General features: G+C 49.3%; 1 protein-coding gene across 3 annotated transcripts in view; it reads right to left on the bottom strand.

Annotated features, from left to right (window-relative positions):
• DIS3L2 (DIS3 like 3'-5' exoribonuclease 2) overlaps positions 1-22817 on the bottom strand; it is a 236453-nt gene that overhangs the window by 56887 nt on the left and 156749 nt on the right. The gene's annotated exons all lie outside the window — the stretch shown is intronic.

Raw genomic sequence — 22817 nt, 5'->3', positions numbered from 1 at the left:
CTCGTTTCTTTGGTTATTCAAAATCCCCGTGTTATGAGACGTAATTCAGATGAGCTACCCTGAGCATCACACTTAACCCTCGGCCTCAATGTCTCCCTATTAAAAATGAGAGGTAATAGTCTTAAGGTTAGGAAGCAAAGGCTCAGCAATTAGGTAGGGGGTGGGGAAAATGGAATAAATAGCCATTGTGTGATGGGAATCAGAAGTAAAACTAAACACGCTCAGACTACCGAAAGACTCGGATTAACCTTTGACAAAGCAATGAGAGTTTGTCAAGAGAAGGGAGCTGCCTGTCCAGAATGAAGCTTATGGAGACTGGACAGTGCTCGGGCACTGCAAATGCAATTAAGAACTGAAAACACAAAAGGCAAAAAAAGAAGGCAGATAAGCACCTGGAACAAAACAGCAGAGTCGAGCAAGAACAGCACCAGGAGCTGCACGGGCTCCGTCAGGCAGCACAAGCCAGGGCAATGCCTGGCATACGCTTAAAGAGACTAGGAATGTAACACCAGGGATCACGTTGCAGGAGTTCGCAAGCACTAGTGTGCCCAAGAAGGATGACAACAGCACCGATAGCTCACAGGAGCAGCCGGCAGTGTCGCAGCTGATGATGAATGGGCTGTCGGCTGGTGAGCAAGTGAGACATTTATTAATGTTAATAAGTGCATTTGTTATTCTCTCTTGCCGCAGAGGGCAGGCCGTGTGTCAGCGGGTTTGAACTACAGCAAAGCAAACAGCGATCAAATCTCAGTAAAAACTTCCGAACTGTCAGCACAGCGGGACAATGGAACAAACTGAACAATGGGCATTAGATATACACAAATGTATATGAACTACCCAGGGGGCTGTTGTCCTTGCCAGCCCTGCGATCCTAAGGCACTGAGCTGCCAGAAACGGGAGCACCGGGAGAAGTCACGGGCAGGGCAAAGCAGACGGGTAAAACTTAGGGCTGGCAGTGGCGATCTTATCCCCGCTGGAGGAGGATGTGAACTGGACATACGGGGAAATAGAAAAGGTAAAGCTATAGCAGGAAAAGAAATACCTGTTAGTCAATCTGAAGATCATCGAGCTATCGGTCTTTCCAGAGGAGCTGGGGTCCAGAACAACTGAGGAAGAGTGTGAGGATGTGCCCCCAAAGGGATGAGAAAGCCGGCAGCAGAGCTACAAGAGCTCACGGGTCCCATCACTCGCATCCAGAAGGAAGTTCTCCTCCATGCCTGGGGGAGAGGCTAGGAGAGGAGCGGGGTAGGCCCATTTTTTGGGAATCACAAAACCCAAGAGAGTGGTGTCCTCACTGGTGACTGAAGGGGGTAGCTAAAAGATGAAGCCTTTCGCTTATGAGTAACCCCAAAATAATCAACTTCTTGCACAAATTGAGGGGTCATTTCCCATGGTCTGCAAGGGGAAAGTTTTGAAGACTGTGGCAGACATCAAATATTTTTCTATGCGATGCCTCAGCAGCATCCAGAGAGGTGCCAATAAAGACACTGCACACATCTGTCTGCACTTAGCACCCTCTTTGGGAGGCTGTTTTCTCAGGCTGCCGTTTGGATTGTGTTCAGCACCTGAGGTGTTTCACTGGGAAGCGCACAATCACGGTGATATATAGGGTGTCCGCAGAGAGGACATCCAGACCTAGGGCAAAGCAGTAGCAGAGCACAGTTAGGGGCTCTGGGGAGCGTTACAAGGAGCCAGAGATGCTGGGCTAATGCTGAGCTTGTAAAAACGTAAATTCAGCATAAAGGAAATAACAAGCCTGGGAGAAAAGTTAACACAGTGAAGCGTGCAGGCTGGCTCACAAGCATCCCTGTGCCAACAGACAAGAGACAGGTACGTGGACTCCTGGGAGTGGGGAACTACGTAGGAAACCTGTGCCTACTCCAGCCGCTCAAATTGTCAAGCCGGGAGCATCACTCTGCAAAGACGTCCAGCCAACGTGGTGCATGACTCTGAACGAGCTGGAGAAGCAGCAGCGGCTAATTAACCAGAGGGTCTGTGAAAGTAAGCACGAAGGAGGTTGCCCGTTTCTGGCTTCGAGGAGGGGGCTCTGGCCCTGTCCTCTTGCATCAGCATGACCAAGTCGGAGACTTTTCACTTTTGCGTCACTGATGCTAACAAAAGCAGTGCTAAAGGAGAAGAGCAGAAGAGGCTTTGGACTTCATCCACTGGTATAATGCAAAATTAATGTCTTTATTTCAGAGAGGTTAGCTTTAGCTGAAACTGTCTGCAAAACACTTAATACCCTTGTCAAGAGAGACCTGGCAACACCTCTGCCCTCAGAAACACAGAAAAAATACCAAGATCGTGTTTTCAATTACAAATGTATGCTTAGCAAATCAAACTTGGGAGAGATTTGATGGCGGCAAAAATTCAAACCAGAGCACCTGACAGATGTCCAGTGGAACAGAGTCCAGGGCTAGACGCTACATATACCGATCTGGTAAGAAAAATACCCATCTCGTTTTCAATGAAATGTGAACTGCAATTGCCAGAACAACAGCTCAGGATAACACTCTGCAGGGAGCAATTGTGGCTAGCAGCAACAGGGTGGCTGGGACAGCATGTTCCCAGCCCTTAGCACTTACTTGGAAAGGATCATTTTGTCCAAGATGGATTTTATTTTAAGATACCAGGCTAGAGTTCCCCAAGGTGTTACAGAAAGAATATATTAACAAGGAGACATGAAGGTTATTTAAAGATTGAAATAAAAGGGCTGGATATGTTTTATATTGGCTTCAAATGAAACCTAACATAGCTTAACTGGGGTTTATAAAAAACACCAAACCATGCACTCATTCTCTGAAACAATTTTATTACATACCCTACAGGTAATAGGTGATCATGTACAACACATCCACATTGCTAGAAAGAGCAGTAATGTTTGAGGATGGGCCTCAATTTAATATGCATGAGTTTATGCTGTTTGCAATATAGCTTAGATTTAGACATGTCATCACTAGCCTACTAAACCCAAAAGATACAGTTGCTGGAAAATAGCGTTAAAATTGTAAAGCGGCTACTGGAAAAGCCAGAAGAGCTAGATGCTGATCCACACCTAGCACTGTTAGATTAGTCTGGCATGTATGAAACATGGCTCATCACTTAGACATTTTGCTTAAAAGAAAACCAAGACGCTTAACCAAAAAAAGAAATGCACTATAATTTGAGGTTCTTGGAGGAGCCACCACATCATGAACACACAGCAGTGCACAGCTTTGATACAACTGAGTGGCCGGTGTCTCATTTTGTTGCTCTGTGGTCTTATAAGCATGTTATCCCAAATACCTATCTATGAGGAGTAGGTGACACTTCTTCCCCACTTCCAAAAAAAGGGAGATATTTTGCCAGAGATCCTTCTCGGACAACAACCGCAACAGGGTCAGGGAAGCACGGTGAAGTACATAACCCTTCCAAGAAAAGCCTAATTGTTGCATCTTGACAACAGTAGCATTGATATTCAAGGAAGCCCTGCAAGGTCATGTCACAGTGCAGGGCACTGCAGAGGTTAATCAAAGATGCATGTTCATAAGTTTAGCTAGCAGGCTGAGCAATGAGCATTATATAAAACTCTCTCTGCTAGGTGCTATTATTAAGTTTTGCTCATGCAAGGCAGATGTGGTGTTGGGAACAATGCCTTTCAACGGCTTAGCTTCCCAGACACAGGAAGTCTCTGGGAAGGACCATGTGAAAGTGCATGTCCTGTGAAAAGGAGACAGCTGGAGCTACATGTACTGGGAAAGGCCTACACTGGTCAGTGGAACAAAGCACTTTAATAGCGTAAAGTCTGAATATTTCAGTTACACCCCCCTGCCCAGAAAAAGGCAGGGTGAAGCAGTTCGGAAATCCTCAGAAGTATGCTACCAAGAAAGCGGCCACGGAGCCACTCATCTGGAAAGAACTAGAAAAATAGTGAAGAGGAAAGAAAAATAGTTAAGAAGAAAGAAGCGGAAGAAAAAGTTAGATCTGCCCGACAGAGGTCCCGATGGCTGTGGAGATGCAACAGCCGCTGCATCAGTGAGCCACAGCTTGCAGCTGGAAAGATTCAGTCAAACAAAACTGCCAAATGTCCAAGCTAATCTCTAAACAGGATACCTGCAACGTACTCTGTTGGAAATGATACCCGGACAATGACTTCCAAGGTGGCTGCCTGCTTACTTAGTGGACTCTCATACAGGTTGTCACAACCCAGTGATTTTGGTGCCTCGGCACGATGGAATTTTCCCGCCACATGAGAGCCTCTTGCACAGCAAACGGTTTTTGTTGCAACAGAAAACCCCCGGTGCAAGAGAGTTCCCGCCATTTGAATGCAAATTTGTGTCCCGCTATTGGCCAGTTCTAAATTATTCCTACGTGGCGGCTAGTAATTGGCTTGCTAGCCGTTTAAAATTTCGTGCAACTTCCGCCCAAGTCGGAGAACTTTGAGCACGCTGCAGAGTGCCTCCAAAGAGATCTGACTTGCGGCTGAGCTGATCGATAGACTGATCACCTATCGATTCTTCTCCCTGTCGCCGAGCGCAATCTTCAACGTACCCTTTCCCTGCCGGCTTAATTTGTGGACGGATTAGCTGGCCTGAGCCTTGCCAGCTGGAGCAACTCACATAGTTGTTCAAGCGACCGGACCACCTGCGTCGCGGCTACAAGCGGCGTAAGTAAAGTTTTTGCAACCAATAAGCTGTGTCTGCCTCTCCATTCACCAGCCCGCCCAAACGCCCGAGTGATTTCTGAATCATCTCGAGTCGGCTCCGGCCGTCCGAGACACAGGTAAGGAGGTTTTGGTCTTGCTATGATCCAGGGTCTTCTCTAGGTCCCAATTCATGTCTGGACGCTAGTCAAGGTTTTGCTAATCATCTGTAAAGCCTTTAAGTGGGTTGGGTCTTGTGTAAAGAAAGAGCACAATCCTCCCTGTTCCATACCCCAGCGGCAGAGACCAGCTGCAACGCTCAAGAGGTCAAGTGGGCAGTCCCAGGGGTGCGTGTGATGGCTGGAAGTACAGTGCTCTCTGCAGAAAGCCACGAGCTCTGGAACTGGCCACTCTCTATTGCAGGGGCGGGCAATTATTTGGCCCATGGGCCACACAGGCAATTTTGGGGAGCGGTTGCGGGCCGGTCAGCACTCCAACCCCCCACAAAAGCTCACCAAACCCGAAGCCCGCGGGCCCTGCGGCTCCTCCCTGCCACTGCCGCTGTCACCAGCGCCATGTAATAGCCGAGCGCGTATCCCTGGCCGGAGAGGACCAGCTCTGGACCAGCCTGGGACCCACATGCACAACTCCAGCCCTGGCCGGCTCTGCACCTGCTCCGGACTGGCCCACCCATGATGAGCAGCAGTGGCCGGGCAGAAGTTGCTGCTGGGCGCAAGAGAAAAGCTGCCACCCCCCACTTGCCACTGCCGGGCCCTTCTTGCTGCGGCTGCCCAGAGCGCATGCCCAGGCTGCTCTGAGGCTCCTCTCCACTGCCACCAGTGCTCACTGGGTGGCCCGGAGGTGGCACTGGTCATGGCAGTGGAGAGGAGCTGCAGGGCAGCCCGAGCCCAAGCTCCAGGTGGCTGCAGCAAGACGGCAAAGGGGAGGTGGGGATCCGCTTTTCCCCATGCTCAGCAGTAGTTTCTGCCTGGGTGCTGCCGCTGCTACTCTTGGGCAGGCCGGTCCAGAGCAAACATGGGGCAAGCTGGGGTTGGGGCCACATGTGCAGGTCCTGGCTGGTATGTACCTGGTTCGCTCTGGACAGAGCGGGCCGCAGTCGAGGCTGTGCATGTAGGTCCACGCCAGTCTCCATGGGGCCAGAGGCAGCTGGAAGGAGCCACCACCACCTGGGCTGCCTAGAAATGGAGTCCGGCAGTGGGGCCACCCCAGCCCTCCTGCATTCCTGGAGGGAGCAGGGCACATCATGGGCCCAACGGCACCTGGGCCAGGAAGGACTGACACCCCCACCGTGGGACACTCAAGAGTCCCTCTCCGGGCCGGATTCTGCCCACCCCTCCTCTCCTGGGTATGGCACAACTCCACCAACCTCCAGCCTCAACTCTTCAACCTCCCTTTTCTTTCAGGAGCTGAAAAGGTTTGGATTTTCCTGGGTGCTGCGTGGAGCAGAGGGCAAGGGGTGGATTCACAGTCTCATTATTTGGCATTTTTATAAAGTAACTTGGTATTGTTTCATGAGCCTAGACAAAGCAGACAGGTGATGTTTTAAATTAACCCCAGTTAATGAGCTGTGCATCTCTAATGTGCTATTCTTGACCATCACTGCAGGCAGGATACAAGGATCTACGGTCTGATGAGATCCGGCAAACTCCATTTGCTTAGGTCTATTTGTATCAACTGATTTCCCCCCACTGAGCTCTTAATGAAACTCCACAAACTCAGGAGCACAGACCAGTTTCATCTCCAGGTACTGTCTCGATTTGCACAATGCTGCGTTCGAAGGCAGATGAAAGTTCGTCTCCCAGCACTCGAGGAGTAAATACGCTAAAATATGGACAGCGCTGTGCTGAACGGATAAGAGCTCTTGCCAGGTAACGAAGACCATCACAACAGCGTTACAATCTTATTTTTGCCAACCCTTAAACCGAGGTGGAAAATACCAAGATCTGGAAACAACCTGTTTATAAACGGACCCATTTCTGTGTAAATTCAACCCCCCAAAATATGCAAAATAGCTAGGGTCCCCAGAGTCACCAGGACCAGATTCCAGCATGACTTAACTGGCCTGCCATCCTTCCCGGAGAGGTATTTGGAGTCCTGTGCAGTTTACCAGGTGGGATAGTTACAAACTGTGAGGTCCCGTCTTCTCCATGTGATAACAGCTCATATCATGCTTTTCACACGACTGGAAGGGGTTGTCTCCTGTTCTGGATCACAATCTCCCCATCTCACAAGTGTCCTGCACCACGTGGTATGCTGCAGGGCTCCAGTCTACACGCAGCTGTATTCCAGCAGTGCACCAGTGCCTATACACCCGAAACAGGGCTGGGGAACTTTCACTCTGAAAACGTGCCATATAAAAATGCAAGTTTTTTGGGTTGTTTTTTTTGTCTTTATATCTGCCCAACATGATGTCTGAACCTCTGCCACCACGGCCAACCCTGGGACTGTAGCGTGTGGGTTACGGTCAGTGATATTCTCCCAGCATTAATGCACAGCAGGCTTCTTATAACTTTCTGTTGGACACTGCTATTTAACATATGTAAGGGGCTGGCCGTGGTTTGTTTGGTAGCTGTGGTTACGGTTTGCAAGCGGCATTAGAGTCCTGCAAAGTGAACATACAGACATTTATAACTGTAGCTCTCACACCAGTCGCCAATCTATGGGTTTTTAATGCCAGTCTTCGTTCCTCCCATCAAACCCAAACCAGAGCACACGCACAGAGAACAGCAGGAAGTTCAGATGGGAGAACTTGTGTTTCCAAAGCTGCCGTTCCGCGAGCGGGTGCAAACCGAGTCTCGGGTTTCAAAGGCATCGGGATTTATTCCACTACTTAGGGCTGTGGGTACCAGCAAAGTGGATGAAGAGAACGAGACTCTAGAAACCAAACCAAAGCATGAGGTATTTATTTACTCAACAATCTGCCTCGGCAAGTGCAACACGATTAAAAGGCTTCCTGCCTTTGGGAGTCCAGGATATTAGCAACCCGACCATGTATCATCAGAAAGCCTGATCGGTCTCTTCCCTCCCCAGTACTTGCCCCATCCACTCCCGGAGCTGCTTACAGGACAACTGACTTTCAAATTCCTATTTTTAACATAGGCGCCCACGCCGCAAATTCCCTTGGGGCACTGATGAAACCATGAGTTGGAAATACTTTTGAAGCAATCCTTACCGTAGAGGCTGAAGATTCACTTTCCCTTCGACATGCCCAACTTTTGCAAACCACAGCAGCTGTAAAGAGCTCTCTCTCTGCGCGGGGAGCTTGCCTAAATCCACCTCCCCACCTGTATGGCTTTGGGGTGCTTTGCATGCCCTGCCCAGTCCCTGATTGGGAGCGATCTCTACTGAGAACTAAGCTCTAAGGAGCAGAAACCAATGCTATATTTTAGAGAGGCTGTCAAGCTCTTGCAATTAGTGATTTATTCCAAAAATATTCCAGGAGATGTAGTGCTCGTCTCAGCTGGTTTTCCATTTGCAGCGTTTTGTTTTTTTAAACCCTCATGTGCAAGCCCATATGTCTCCATAGAAAGACATTCAAGGCAAAACTCGTAGGAGAACAAGAACGAATGTGATCCTGCTAAAAGCATCCCTTGCATTAATGAAATCTGGGTTCTTGAAAACAGACCCTCAGAGCAAATAGAAAAACTCTCTCTCGGCTCCTGCATTGCTTACGAAGGAGACACAGACAACAGGCTAAGGACTCAAAAGGGGCTAGTAAATTCTGGGAGTGTAGGACAAGAGAGGGGATTAACTCTCCTGATTAAATTAGATGATGCATGAATACATCCCAATGCACAACATCACTCAAGCACTGGACAAAACGCATGGCAACTATGAAAAGTGCTGCCCAGAAGGTCACCGCTAATATGATTAGCTATGGACGCTTGAAACAAGCTCTCCGAAACACCACCGTGCTCAGTCTCCATTGTGCGGGGCAGAGAGCACCCTTCGGATGCCTTTGAGGCTCTGTGAAGCCAGCACAAATGACCGCTGTGTGTTAAGTGATGTGCCCAAGTCCATTGAAAACGGGACAAAAAAAAATGGGCATTCAGGATACTCCGCTTGGTGAAAGTGGCATTGTCCTGCCTTTCCATGGCACCAGCAGGGGTAGTCTCCAGGGTGTCCTCCCTGACAGCTGGGTCACACCATGTGCTCCCCTGTTCCACTTGGACTTTTCAACTCCCCTGGCCCGCATTCCCGAGCAGAGCTTTCCGCTTTGAAGTCATAGAAAGCTGCCTCATCTATCACTGACATGAAGGGTTTCAAAAGGATCGGGAGTTAATTCACTTCTTTACAACTGGAAAGGCTTTTTGCTGCGAGGGAGGGAGCAGAGGGAGAGTAGTGAAATCCAAGAGAGAGCCAAATGATGCTTTCCTCTCTTAAGAAGCCAGCGCTGGCAGTGCTCGCTGCTGGCACGGCCCGCGGTGCATGGAAGGAGACTCTTTTGTGGTATGCCATTAGCTACTTCCAAGGGCTTCGGTTCATGTTTACCACAGCCACCGTGTTACTTCACTTGATATTTTTTTTCCAGTCCTGTTGATTGTACTTCAGAATTTACTGAGCCTGCCTGGAAGCTCTGCTCCCAGAAAGTAGAAACAAATTGCTTTGCTAAAGGACTCTCTCTCAAGTCTTTTCTTTTTAAAGGAGATCAAGCTTCATGCTGCTTTCCATACCCCAACCTCAAGCTGCTTTCCCCGTTTAACACGCCAGGGGAAAGGCCCCTGCTCCACTTCCCCCATACCAGTGATTTCACAGGCACTTACCGTGCCGTGTGCGTCATTCACCTGCGGAGCAAAGCCTGGCACAGCGATGCTACCGGGCTTGCACGAGGAGGCACCTCGCACCCCAGGATTTCGTTGCACCCGGGGCTATTTCAAGCACGAGCCAATTACAAGCAGAGCCGGACCCAGCAGGTTAGCTGGCTGCCGGTAATGAAAAGAACCGCCCAATGATGAGATCAGAGGCAGTCATGCGAGTCACTTTGCACGAGGACGAAAGGCTTTTGCTCTTGTGAACTCTACCCCAGTGTCCTGGAGAGCGCAGAGCAGAGCTCTCTGCAAGGGCTGCACCAGCTGTAACGCTGCATGTTTCAAATTTTAGAGAGAGACGAACCCGATGCCCAGCCCCCCGGGCAACCTTCCTGCCCACGGTCCACATCTTCAGGCTGCTGCCTCCTGCCTGGGTGAAACCTACTGAGTCCAAAAGCTCAGGGCCCCTGAAACACCAAGCAAACGTATTGGTGGGACTAAAGCTAACCCCCTACCACCGTCCCTTTCCAACCACTGACTTTTGTGCTGTCGTAACTTCAGCAAAATTCTCAGAATCAATTCATTTTGGCTGTGAGACCCAAGGATTTCTTAGGGAGAGAGAGCTTTTATCCGAACAGCGGCATAGCTCATAGAGTTGGACCAGCTTTCGAATACAAACCTTCTTCTTCAGGTCTCTGCAGTGGCATGCATTCAAAAGCTTGTCTAAGTCCATCCCAACCGAGTCCCAACTAGGACCCAGCCGGGTCTCCTGAAAAAAACTGTCTTGCCTTTAAAAGCTTGTCTAACTCTACCCCAGCTATGCAGTTGGCCCAATAAAAGGTATCACCCTAAGAAATACTTGCCACTTGCATGATTGCTGGACCGTCATGGCGACGTCGCTCTAACATTACCACTTGATTTAGGTTGGACATTACATCTAATGCTTCAACACTGAAAAAAATGCAAAACTCTAGAACTCTTGGTTCAGAGACGATACCTTTTATTAGCCTGACTGAGAAATTGCAAAAGAATATATCTTTTTCAAGTAACACTGGGCATTTACTGCGGCAACCTTGTCTGGGGGACAGGTTTTTACTTCACACAGAGGGAGCCCACAGACTCCAAGAGGGACGGCCAGTGCTCAGCACTTCTGAGCATCAAGCCGAGGTTTTGCATGGGGACGCTGGCAGAAAAAGGTGGGTTCAGCACTGGCGTGTTACTGGTATGATGGTTTTGTGGATCTTCTGAAGAGCTCCTCCAAAGATGACAGAGGCGTTGGCCACACTAAACTGCCAGCTGAAATTCATGAAGCTTAGGAGGACACTCATTGCTACGCCCTAACCCACAAGCAAGCAAGCTGTTGTAGGGACTACGTGTACAAACTACTCATCTTTCTTGTTGGATGCAACCACCAAACGCACACAAACTAGTAAAAAATCCCTGCACGCATAAAGACAGGCCAGTCAAAAACCACCCAAGAAACCCACCAAGCAGAAGGATTCAGTACGAGGACAGTTCTGCTAAAGGAGGTAGACACAACATGCCGACCGGGTTGTCCCCCTGCCCATTTACTAGCTCTGCCTGGGAGCTGGGGGACGTGGCAGACAGCAATGGCACAATCGAGTGGGAGTATCATTGGGCTCATGCCAAGCAGCAGCCTGTTTCTCGCTAAGGTGAAGGCTGCAGGTGTGTGAGCTCAGGACTTTCAAGCTGGCCGCAGGATTTCATCATCATAAAAAGCCAGCTATTCATCATCCTGTCTGCACTGGCATGTGGGGAGCTCCATTGCTCCAGGTAAAATGGTTCTGGTGAATAGGCTTGACAGTGATGGAAACCCTGTTTATGCACTGTACTTACATCTCACCTGTCTCTCAGGACTTACAGTGACCTCTGTGTTCTCTCCAGCCTTCAGGATGCAAAAGGCACGGTATGGTAACGAATCCCCACTAATTGCAGATAACCTCAGCGAATGCTCGCTGCTGTAAAGTCCTTCCAGGGAGAACAGGCTGGCCGGGCCTCCGCTCCGCTACAGACATGACTGCAAAGGAAAGTACCGAGCCGCTCAGCGCTCCCTCTCTCCCACTATCCACAAGCTGGTTGCCACAAACAAATTAGCCAAGCCAAGCCCAGCTGCTAGGCCGGTGAACCAAAGCAGCACTCCTGCAAGAGCAGAGCTAGGACAAAACTAATGTTTAAAACGTCTTCAAGTTATTCAACGGCTTCTCTCCAGTGTGGAAAACCTCTCAGCTTCCAATAGCCTGACCTGGGGATGGGCAAATACAGAGCGAAATGAAAAAAAAAAGGGGGAGTTTACACTCTTCTGGTTGCGTGTGCCCCCCATTCCTATACACTGAGCAAGGGATAACAGGAGGGGTCCTTTCTGTGCCACCTCACCTGGTGAAGAACTACCCCATGCTATTCTTACTTTGCTGTGATTTAAGCAGACAGACCCAAGCAATTTACTTAAAGCACCTTCAAGATCCTTTTGCACCACCGGTTCCTTCCACAAAGGATCCGAGCCCGGTTCTCAGGATGACGGCTACTCTACGCTGCCACCCTTGCCAATGGGCAGATAACCCCACAACAAATTCACCCCTACTTAAGAGAAACAACCGGACTCCCGACTAGCTGAATTAGCTACAGAAATGGCTTATTTAAAAAAAAGCAGCAAGGCAATGTGGGCACAGCAAGATGGACCATCACTTTCAGTAACGTTTGAAAAATAATAAAAAACAGAGTGTCGAAGTGAAAATTCAAAACCTCAAAGTAATTTCAACCATACATACACGGCAAGGGAAAAGAGTTTGTACATGATGCAACAGAAAAAGTGACTCATTGCCCTAGATGCCAAACCCTGGTTTATTTCATTCTGTCTCCTGTACCTGCTAAAGGCATCACCGACTCCGAAAGAGTTTACTAAATTGCATTTTAAAAAATCCCATTTTAGTCATTTTAGCATTTTGTTTCTCAGGAGCCGGGGCCAGATTCCACTCCAGAGCGACAGTCAGGAGCTAAGTGCAGGCTGGGTAAGTGCAGATCTCAGACGAACGAAGGACAGTCTTGGGATCAGAGCACAGGACTAGAAACTGGGACCGGAGGTGAAGTCCTGGCCCCGCTGAGTCCGGTGAGCCCCCCTCTTTGCACTAGTGCCGGAGTCCCGCTGTGATCATCAACTCGTGTGCAAGTGCAGCTTCCTCCCTGGTGCAAGCAGTGATCTCCAAGCCACATCACACTCCAGAGCCACCAGCCATAGTATAAATGACAGGCTGTTGCATGGAAACTGTACCATGGCTGTTAAAGACTGGGTTACCAGGCTTATCTTTCTTTTTTATTTATCCCCGCTACCATAGAGACAAGCCTCTCAAGTTCACTTAAAGGAATTTACCCGCTTAAAAGGACCTTCAAGATCCTTTTGCACGACTGGTTCCTTCCAGCTGCATGTGCCCTTTTGGAAACAGCTGCACAAGACTTCCTTGCTACAGCTGCTATTTTACTGTTCCACTGACCCCATCCCATAATATACCGCCAAGGAGTGACAGTCAGTGTAGCATGTAATGAAGAGCAAAGGAGAGGAAGCATCCATGTCTAACGAGGTGCAGCTGAGCTGCAGCACTCCCTGCCTTCAGAGACGAGCATCATCTAAACTGCTGCTTCTGGGCCTGGGGCGCGCGAGCTCCTTCGCCACAGCGGACAGCGCTGCGCAGAGGAACAGGTGCGTTTCGCGGAAAAGGAGTTCCCCTTCCCAGGAATCGGGTGTTGGCCAGTCCTGAAGGCAAAGTGATCTCGTGTGTCACACGCTTCCGCTCCCCCGTGCGAAACGCGGCCTCTGACAGGAGCTCGCATGACAGCGCGTGTCCTTCTTGCTACATGAAGGTCTAGGGGTAAGATGGATGACGTAAGCCCCTCCTAGAGACAAAGCCCCGGCGACTTTGCTTTCAAAACAAAGCAACAGGCTGCAAACTATCAGAGCACATTACTTCAGAGACCCTGGGCCTGGCCCTGAATCATTCGTGCTATTGCCTGAAGAGGGGCTTAGTCCGGGAAATAACCCAGGCAGCGGCTGGTCAACAGCCTGGGATCCAGGCATGTAAATCTATTCTCATCAAGTGCTGACCTTACGGCCTGATCTCGGAGGTGGCAAGGGAGCAACAGAGCTCAGCTCTGCAGACACACCAGTCCATTCAACCCAGTTTTAAAGGCAGGGGAAATCCCTTCCTCGCCCCACAAGCAGGTTATGAGGTTTGCTCCACAGAGCTCCGGGACCCTCCGATGACATGAGTGACGGATGTGCAAACTGGTATTTGCTTTAATCATTTTCGCACTGGAAGCGAAATCGGAAAAATATCACCGAGCGGAGCTACTTCATCTGCCTTCCCTCCCCAGGGGCTGCCTTTTGCCACAGCACGTTTAGCTCTTCCACCGCTCCCTGGCAGGTGAAACAAAACAGGCTTTGACAACGGTGTGCCGCGCGTTCGGTTAGGGCAGACCGGTCGCATTTGAGGCTGCATCACTCAGCACGCGGTGACTCAGTGCAACGGGGATGATGGATTAGCCACGCAGCCAGCTATAATTAATACCTGGGGAAAAAAAAAAAGCCCTTGTCAAGCTCAGTTTGAATACGTGATAAAGGGAACCTGAAACAACAAAAGGTTTTGCGATGACGTACGCGTGCGGTTCTGCAAGAAAAACACCGGCATCCGACGAGAGGGCACTGGAACCGGGAATGTTTCTCCGGGACAAAAAAAAAAAAAAAAAAGACATTTACCCTGCCATTCACCCTGAGCACACCTTGACACAAATACATTCTTGAGGCTTTTGTTTTTATCAAAGCTCTTATCAGGCTCCCCCAAGAATCAGTTTGGTTCTGCTCCATTGAGATAACCAGTGCTTGCACCTCGAGCCTCTTTCGAGAAAAGCAACAGCCTCCCCTCCTATCATACTCTGCAATGCCACGAAGTTGTGCTCGGCAGTAGCCTTCAAGCATCTCTTCGCCTTAGTGATCACCTCCGTGTTTCAGACGCTTTCTGACACCCTAAGGTCCCACACTTCAGTTCAGCAGTTTCTAAGCAAGCCGGCTCATTCCAGGGGAGCCACGCACAAAGAACTGTGCTCCAACGTGCGCAGCTGGGCTCCACCTCGGTGCAGCCATTCACAGACTGCCATGTGCATCCGCGGAGCACCCTGCCGTGGTGGGCAGTGACCACGAAGAACATGCAAATGCCCTCAAACCTCAGCCACACCAAGAGGACGATTATGCCCAGAGTGTGCCTGGTTGGGATGGTGCTAAATCTGAAAGGAAAGGTAAAGTACTGTGCTGAATCTGAAGAATCACTGCCCAGCCCACGCCAGTTCTAGCAAGAAAGCCTCCTGCATAATGCTGAAGCACAAACGTGTTCAATGCCAAAGCCTGAGCAAGTTGGATGGATCGGGGTCCCCCGTTACGAGTCTGGTGCAGAAGGATCTGTGGCAGCGTTCCAGGGTCGTGGACCTTTGATATTTTAACTCAAAACCATGCCAGCCACGCAGAGCTCGTGTGCAGCGACAGAACAAAGGACTTCCCGTCACAGCCGCCTCTGTTCCTGCTGTGAATTTTTCTCGAGTCACTCCTGTCACTGAGGCATCCAAATCCCCCTGGGGAGAGGCAGCATCATCACAGACATGCCATGAATGGGCTGGGGATGAAGTTCAGGAATAACAAAGAACCTGTTTCCACATAAATATTTGCACTGATAAAAGGAGAAGGAAGATAAAACGGGCTGACAATGCGAGACCTTGGACTACGGGCTGGGAATGAGGAAGGTGTTCAATGGTCTCTCTGCCACTGAGTCACTGGGTGGCCTTGGAGAGGTCATTTCACCTCTTCCCACCCTAGTCTCCTAATCTGGGAAGAGGAGAAAGTGAACCTCACCTGTCACTTGCTTTGAGAGAGGTGGAGGACACTCTCCAGCAGTGATAAATATGATCATCAGACCAGCACTGTGTCTAACTTAAGAACATAAAGACCTGTTTCTAGGAAGCAGCAGCTGGGCTTTCAGGCGCAGGACACAGAGCTGGATCACTCGGCTACTTGGAAGTGCGGCAGAAGGCAGGGCAGCGCAGCACCACGGGGACTCGCTGGTTCAGAGAGGCATGAGCTTTTGTAGGCGGCAATCTGTTTCATCAGATGCTTCTGGTGAAGTAGGCTGTTGCCTACGAAAACTGCCTCTGAACGGGGCACAGGCTGAGACTCCAGGAGCAGCTGGGACAGTGCAAGCCACTGGCAGGGGGAGCTGCCTGTCCAGAAGCAAGCAACCCGCAAATAATGGACGGACCTCGGTGTCCGAGTTAGTGATTACAACATTTATATTAGTTAGAGAGAAGAAACAAAGCGACTTGTGTGTTTCTTGACGGTAAATTCATTCCAGAGTATTGCCGTCATTACTTTCCTAGACATGTCTCCTGGCAGGACACAGAATTACAGAGGAGCGGGGCTGAAGGGACCTCGGGAGGTCATCGAGGCTAACCCTCTGCCCGAGGCAGGATCAGCCCCGTCCAAGTCATTCCATACTGATCCACAATCTAACCTCTTGGTAAAGCTACCGTCCAACCCTGACACAACACAGGTAAAGCAGGCGGACTACAGTAGCCACTCCTGCTTCCACAAAAGGTTGTTAATATATACAGGCAGTCCTCGGACTTAGGACACAATTAGTTCCTGAAAACGACTCGAAACGTTGTAACTCGGAACCAATTTTCCATAGGAAACAATGTTATAAATGGGGGATTGGTTCCTGAATCAAGGCCCAATACCCTATTTTCACCACAAATACCCCAGAATTTTGTACTCAATCAATTATAGATGAGTAATAGAGCTACATTAATGTATTTCTATTGTAAACAGCAATCACATTGATTTGGAAGGACTTCTTTGAGGTGACTTTGCTGGACTTTTTGACAGGCTCTTGGCTGGAGTCTTCCCAGGAGTCTCGGCTGCAGGTTTTTCTGGAGTCTCGTCGGCTTTCTTAAAGAAAGTGTCCAGGGAGGTTTGGACAGATGTTCTCCAGGGAGATGAGCAATGCAGCGAATTTGTTCGCTGGCGTGGCGTCGCATTGGATCAAGCGTTGTAAAGTCGAAACTGGTGTTGTCAAGTTGAAACAGGGTGTCAATTTATAAACGCTGTAAGCGTGAAACGTTGTAAGTCGAAACGTTGTCTGTACTCAAAAGATCCCAAGCAGAGACCGTGACGTGATCCCCATTACAGAGGAAGGCAAAATGCCCCCCAGTCCATACCAATATGACCAGGGGGTAAAAATTTCTCCCTGACTCCAAATATAGCTTCGGTCTAACCCTGAGCGGAGGGGCAAGATGCTCTAGCCAGGAAACTATGGCTTTAAAGTCCCTTGCGGGGTTACCACAGCCACCGCTTGTCCTCCGATGCCAATGCGCATGTCAAGTGGGGCTCTGCGCCCAGGATATTGGTGGCGAGACCCCACTCCCCAATCCCAGGCCCCTATGGGAGCCCCCAGGACCAGACGACCCAGCTCCGCAAGCTGTACGTTTGACACCTCTGCTCTAGCTCATGCTTTCAGGCTGCTGAAGCGCATGGTCACGGGAACTCCCCTGCGTTCTACATGTTCGCAAGGACAACTTCATTCCTGATGAAATGCGGGCCAAGGTGGGATCTGGCACCGCACGTCACACCTTGGTGCCAAACGTGCCTTTTGCAGAAGCAGGACTGACTGCCTGTAGCTCTTTTCGGACTGCAAAACCCAGGAAAGGCAAAGTTCCTTGGGCAGGACTGGGTGGCTCTGCTACTCATAGGACACTGTCTGTATGCACTAGTTATGGCCAAGTCATTTCTGACTCTCTCAGAGGTCCCTGCCTTGAGACAGCAGACCAAAGGCACCTCACAATCAGACCAGCCAGTGGGTGTCTTGAAAAAAAACCCGACTGCTGAACTCGTTGGTGCCTGGGCCACTCTGACTTCCTTGTCTTTGCTGCACAGTACTTGCAGCCTCCTCCTAACCCAGCCATGCAGCATTTCAGACATCTTCCACGCCTACACGCCAGAGCAAGACACACTTCTACGCCTTACCTTGCACACAATGTCACCTTAAATAGGAGTCGAAGCCGCAGGCTACCTCCGCATTGCAAGAGAAGGAGAAGTCCTATGCTCATCTGCTAATGGTCTCAGAGGGGAAACATGAGAAAGCAATTTCCTAGCATTGTTTCCAAGCGACATTTATCTGGGAAGATTTTAATTGAGATAGTAATTAATCTTCGGCTCTTGAGTGATTCAATTATAAAGCATAAGTGGGGGCCACTGTCTAAAAATAGAGGTTCTCTATCTTTGCCTGTTGGAAACAATCCTATGAACCGCCACCACCATGCAGATGCTGTCACATCCTGATGACACAAAGACCTTCTTCGTTCTCGTTCCTCTGTGCGGCTGACATATACAGTCCACCCCTCAGGGCTGCCCGCTTTCTATGACAGGTCTATCGCTCCCAGCTGAACCGAACCTGGAGTCAGGTTTACGGACACCTTGGAAATGGTACGCACATTGGGAATTTCCCAACTACGTCGGAGCTCTGAGAATCTGTAAGACAACTCCATGTTTTTTGATACCGTGAATCACTTAGTAACACCTTCTGGTTCCTCTTTCTCACTTCCCCAAGCTCCTCGTGTGCGCCTTATTCCACTGTTATCAGCATTCACGAATCCCATCTTGTTAGTTAACTGAAGCTGCTATCTGGGATAAAAATGCCAAGAGGGCAATCAGCCCCACTGTAAGCAAGGGGCTGAAACACTGTAAGCAAAGAGGCTGCACTTACTCTCTAAATTCATCCACTTTGTTGAAAGCCCGTTACAAACTACAGAGCAACACAAACCCCTCGCCTGCAGCAGGACCAGCCATCCATGACCACAGAGGAGGTAACCTTTTGTTTGCAGTTTGGTTTTTAACCAGAGTAATACTCTGATCGCCCTCATTTTTACTCGCTTCCTTTCCCTTTCTGCAGCTTCCCCCAGGCATCAAAACAAGTGATGAGCAGCTTCTGCAAACAGCTTGGTGCCAGTGGCACAAATTGGTCTACTGCAAATGCGCTTTTGATTGTTTCCATGATAAACCTCCGTCACCAACTCAAGCACGTGGGGATGGGCGCTATGGAGAGCAGCCTCACAGAACAACGAAAGCCATCAATCAACTCCAAGTCAGCTGTTTAATTATGGGGATCATAAAGATTATGATCCAATTTATTTCCGGCCTGGATGTGCGTAGGGCACTTTTCCAACCAGTTCTCCTGTGGGTAATGCTCTCTGTGGTTCATCTCCAGGCAGTTAAAGCAAAGGAGAACTACGTTTATGGTAGGCCTCTTGTACACGGGCTTTTATGTGAACTTAGAAACAAATGTACTTAAAACAATTTATTTGCTTCTCCAGCATTTATGGCACCTCTTGCTTTCGCATCCAAGTACTGCAGCTCTGAGTGAAAGAGAAAGCATTATCGTTTATCATTATGGATTAGACCCTGGCAGATTTCCCAGAAATCAAGTTTTATTTGCCCAATCACGAAAATGATGCTGCACTAAGGCATCTGATTTTGGATGCTACTAGACTACACTCTGGAGCTATGAGGGATCGCTGACAGAAGGGGCTGGGTATGCCAGGTGGGGAGAACGGACTGGAAAAGGTGGCGAGGGAGAGAAGTGAGGCTGCAGGCTGCAGCACATGTATGGCTACAGGTTGCAAGGGAGGATCACATTCAGTGGAGCAAGATTTCCTTTCTGCAGATCATGGCTGGTGGACTGAAGCTTAGAGGGAAGCCTGGAAAGGGCTGGCTGGAATGGATAGCCAGGGATAGTGGGGTATCACAGATATGGGGGGCGGGAATCTAGGCAGAGGGCTGCAAAAAAGGAATGAGAACGGGTTGAGGAGGCAGCAGGGCTTCAAAGTCAAATGCCCGAAGGGACAACTGTGCTCACACAAGTCTTACCTCCTGCAGAAACAGAGACCTCATCTTGTAGACAAACCTTAGCTCCTGGTTTAAAGGCTTCCAAAGACAGTGGATCCATCAGTATACAAGGTAAGTTGTTTCAGTGGAAATTATCCTCACTGCTTACCACTCTGGCGTTATTCTGAGTCAGAATTGGTCTAGCTGCAGCCTCCAGCCCCTGGATATGGTTATACCTTGATCTGTCAGATGGGAGGCCCCTCTTGCATTAGATCTTGATGCCCATCTAGATCCTTAAAGCATATGACTGAGTTGTATCTTCACTTTCCTCCTGAAAAGCGAATTAGCTTGAGTGCCTTCAGTCTCCTGCCACAACAAGGGTCAGCAAAGAAACAACTCGGCTCAGGTCTGAGGCAGGGCAGCAAGTCCGACCCAAGCACTGCCACTGCTTCTCCTCGCTGCCCAGACCTGGCATGGGCAAAGCCCCTAGCTCCTGAATGCCACCAAAGCCCCCCAGCTCTGCGAGCCTGATCCAACAGCACCGTGGGTCGTTAAGTCGCTGACCCCTGTACTATGAGGTAGGTTTCTGCTCCTTTCACCTCCCTTGTCTGGACTCTTGCCACATTTTCAGCATTTTCCTGACATGTGGATGGATGTGCATCTGGTATTTCAGTAGCTGCTGCACCATGCCAGATACGAAGGCAGCACAGCCTCAGGTGGCTGGAGGGTGCAGGACCACCTATCCGGGGTGGCTGGTACAAGAATTACCTAGTCTGGAAATGTCTGGATGCCATGTAGTGAAACCTTTAACTGACAACTTTCTCTAGAGCAGCGGTGTCAAACTTATGGTCCACAGGCCAGATCCAGGCCACGGAGCCCCGCACAGTGAGCTGGACCGGCTCACAATGACCAGGACATGTTTTGCATGTGCCACTCATTGGGGCTGGGTCCTAGGCTGCGCCGACCACGGTGCTTGCTGAGGATGGGACCAGGACCACAACATCCGCTTGGGCTGGTATCCCCAACTGGTGAGTGCTGCACATCCTGGATCAGGAGTTTGGGGGGGGTGGAAATATCATCTATGGGCCTAATCCGGCTGAGACTGGCTCAGTGAAAGTAACACCGGTAGCCAAACTACCTTCGTTCCTCCCTGAAACACAACACACCAGCGCTACAAAGTCTATTCATCACAGCCCTGCCTCTTATTTGTGCGGAAGCACAGTAATACCTGGAGTTGAGTCATACCAAGATTGTAACAACAGTCAAGCTTACCAACCATACCGTACCAAGCTTACCACACCAAGGTTAAATCAACACTCAAAACCGTGTGTGACCCAAAGTCAGGTATCATCTGATCATCATTTAGATGGGTATCATTAAAGACAAAATTCCTGCCTATGCCAGACTGTATAAATGTGCCCACTGTATTCAAGCAGGGGCTATTCACAGCACAGTGTGGCATCCAATCACATACTGAAGATACCAAGAGCTGCAGTGGGAAGAGGATTAATTCTTGGAGATTCGTGACGCGTTGGGCGTGAGCACCTCTCTCATCGTTTAGCATCTGTTTCGTTCTGAAGAAACACATATCAACACCCTTAGCTGACTCGGCTAAGATTTTTCTATGGGAACAAGCATTACGTTTCAACAACCCTGTCCAGCAGATGAGGGTTATTGCCATCTTGCAGAACAGCTGACCAGGGGAAGTGACAGCCAAGCCAAGAGTCATAACGAATTGGTGGCAAAGGAGTTCCGAGTCCCAGCTTCTTGCTCTAAGCAGCAGACCAGCATGTCTCCTTAGGACATTAACAGGAATGATGAAAAAACATCCAGGTGGCAAATATCATTAGTGAAACAGGAAAAGAATCACCAGGCCACCAAGCTCCTGGTAGAGATGTCCAGTGCTGAACACAAGGCAGACCCCGAATGTAACTTTACGTATGGGAAGACGGCTCAAACCCTTTGAGAGAGAAAGCATGGAAGTAATACGTCTCTTAACAACCTCCTCCCTTATGCTATGGAATGATCATTTCCTTTGCTTTCATGTTCATTTGGAATCTGATAATGAATTGCTCACAGTTTCCTACCAGAGTTTATCTGCCATTGTTTAGGATTTACATTACTCAACAGGAAATCCACGAGAGGTCCTGCGATTGGAAAGGTGTGTTTCCCAAACCGACCCACCCTCACTAGCTCAAAGCTGGGAATCGGATCTCCTACAGAACTACGCCCAGGTTAGCAGAGGACGTCATGGGAACAAGAGCTGAGGCCTTCTAGTGCTGCTACGTTAAAAGCGACATATGCTTCCTTTGCCCCGAACAAGATATGCTCTACCCGCCAGGACGTGCCCTTGGGTTCATCTTGCTCTCTTCAGCAGTAGCTGTCTGCATGACCTTGGATTCTTTGTTGAACTGCTGATAATGTTATCTGAGCGTGTACAGCTCCCCACAGAGCAGTCCCCATGGCTATATGAACAAAGGACCCATGACTGCAAGATTTCCCTTGGTTAAATTCACATTGTTAATGTGTGAAACACCCCTCTAGAAGCCATCTCTTGCTTTGGGAACAAGATTTTCTGAGCAAGGAACAGTGCTCATGGGAAATAATTCAGTTTGTGATATAGAAGCCCACAGGGGACTGTAATTAGGCCAAACTAATTCTTCACTGTGTTGTCAAGCAGGTTTTAGAATCCTAGAAAATGAAGGTTGGAAGGGACCTCGGCAAGTGACATCTAGTCCAACCCCCTGCTCCAAGCAGGACCAGCCCCAACTACATCATCCCAGCCAAGGCTTTGTCTTCCCAGCTCTTAAAAACTTCCAAGGATGGAGAATCCACAAATCAAAAGGCAACAGTTTAATGCAGCAGTTACCCCAGCACAACTGATATGATCCCAAGGAAGAAGCCACTTCGCTTCTGCCCTGATTATTGAAACACATCCCCCTTTCCCATATACACAATTCAACTCGCTTGAGTTGCAGTTCAGTTCTTTGCCCTGCACCCAGAACTGAAATGACTGCAGCGGGAAAATGCGACTGATCCAAGCCCGACGTAGTGGAGGGAACCGTGCTTTCGAGAAGAGCCTGTTTTATTGCAGAATGCATGCTCACGGCATCTAACTTCCTTGATCACATCGCTGTATCATTATCATTTATTTAAATGTATCAGATACTTAGCTACAGCTTTATAGGTGTTATAAGAGCTTGTGAAGAATTCAGTACGAGTGCTCACATGTCACTGAATGTTTTGTCCAGGAGATTTCAACAGGATTCCCTCTACAGTTCCCTACTGCACTGGTGCAATGTGGGCCAGTGATATTGCAAAGAAAACTTGGACGCACAACCTTACAGTTTTGCTCGTGTCTCATCCCTGCTAGGAGTCTCTAGACTGATCAACAGACCACAAGAGTCCCACTTGGCTTTGCCGTAGTAAACCACAGAATCATAGGTTTTGATTGCGACCTCAAGGGTAACCCAGCCCACCCCCCTGCAGAGAAGCA

The sequence above is a fragment of the Alligator sinensis genome, unplaced genomic scaffold, assembly GCF_000455745.1.
Source record: "Alligator sinensis unplaced genomic scaffold, ASM45574v1 scaffold301_1, whole genome shotgun sequence".
Classification (NCBI taxonomy): domain Eukaryota; kingdom Metazoa; phylum Chordata; order Crocodylia; family Alligatoridae; genus Alligator; species Alligator sinensis.
This window is presented reverse-complemented; position numbering and strand designations above follow the sequence as displayed.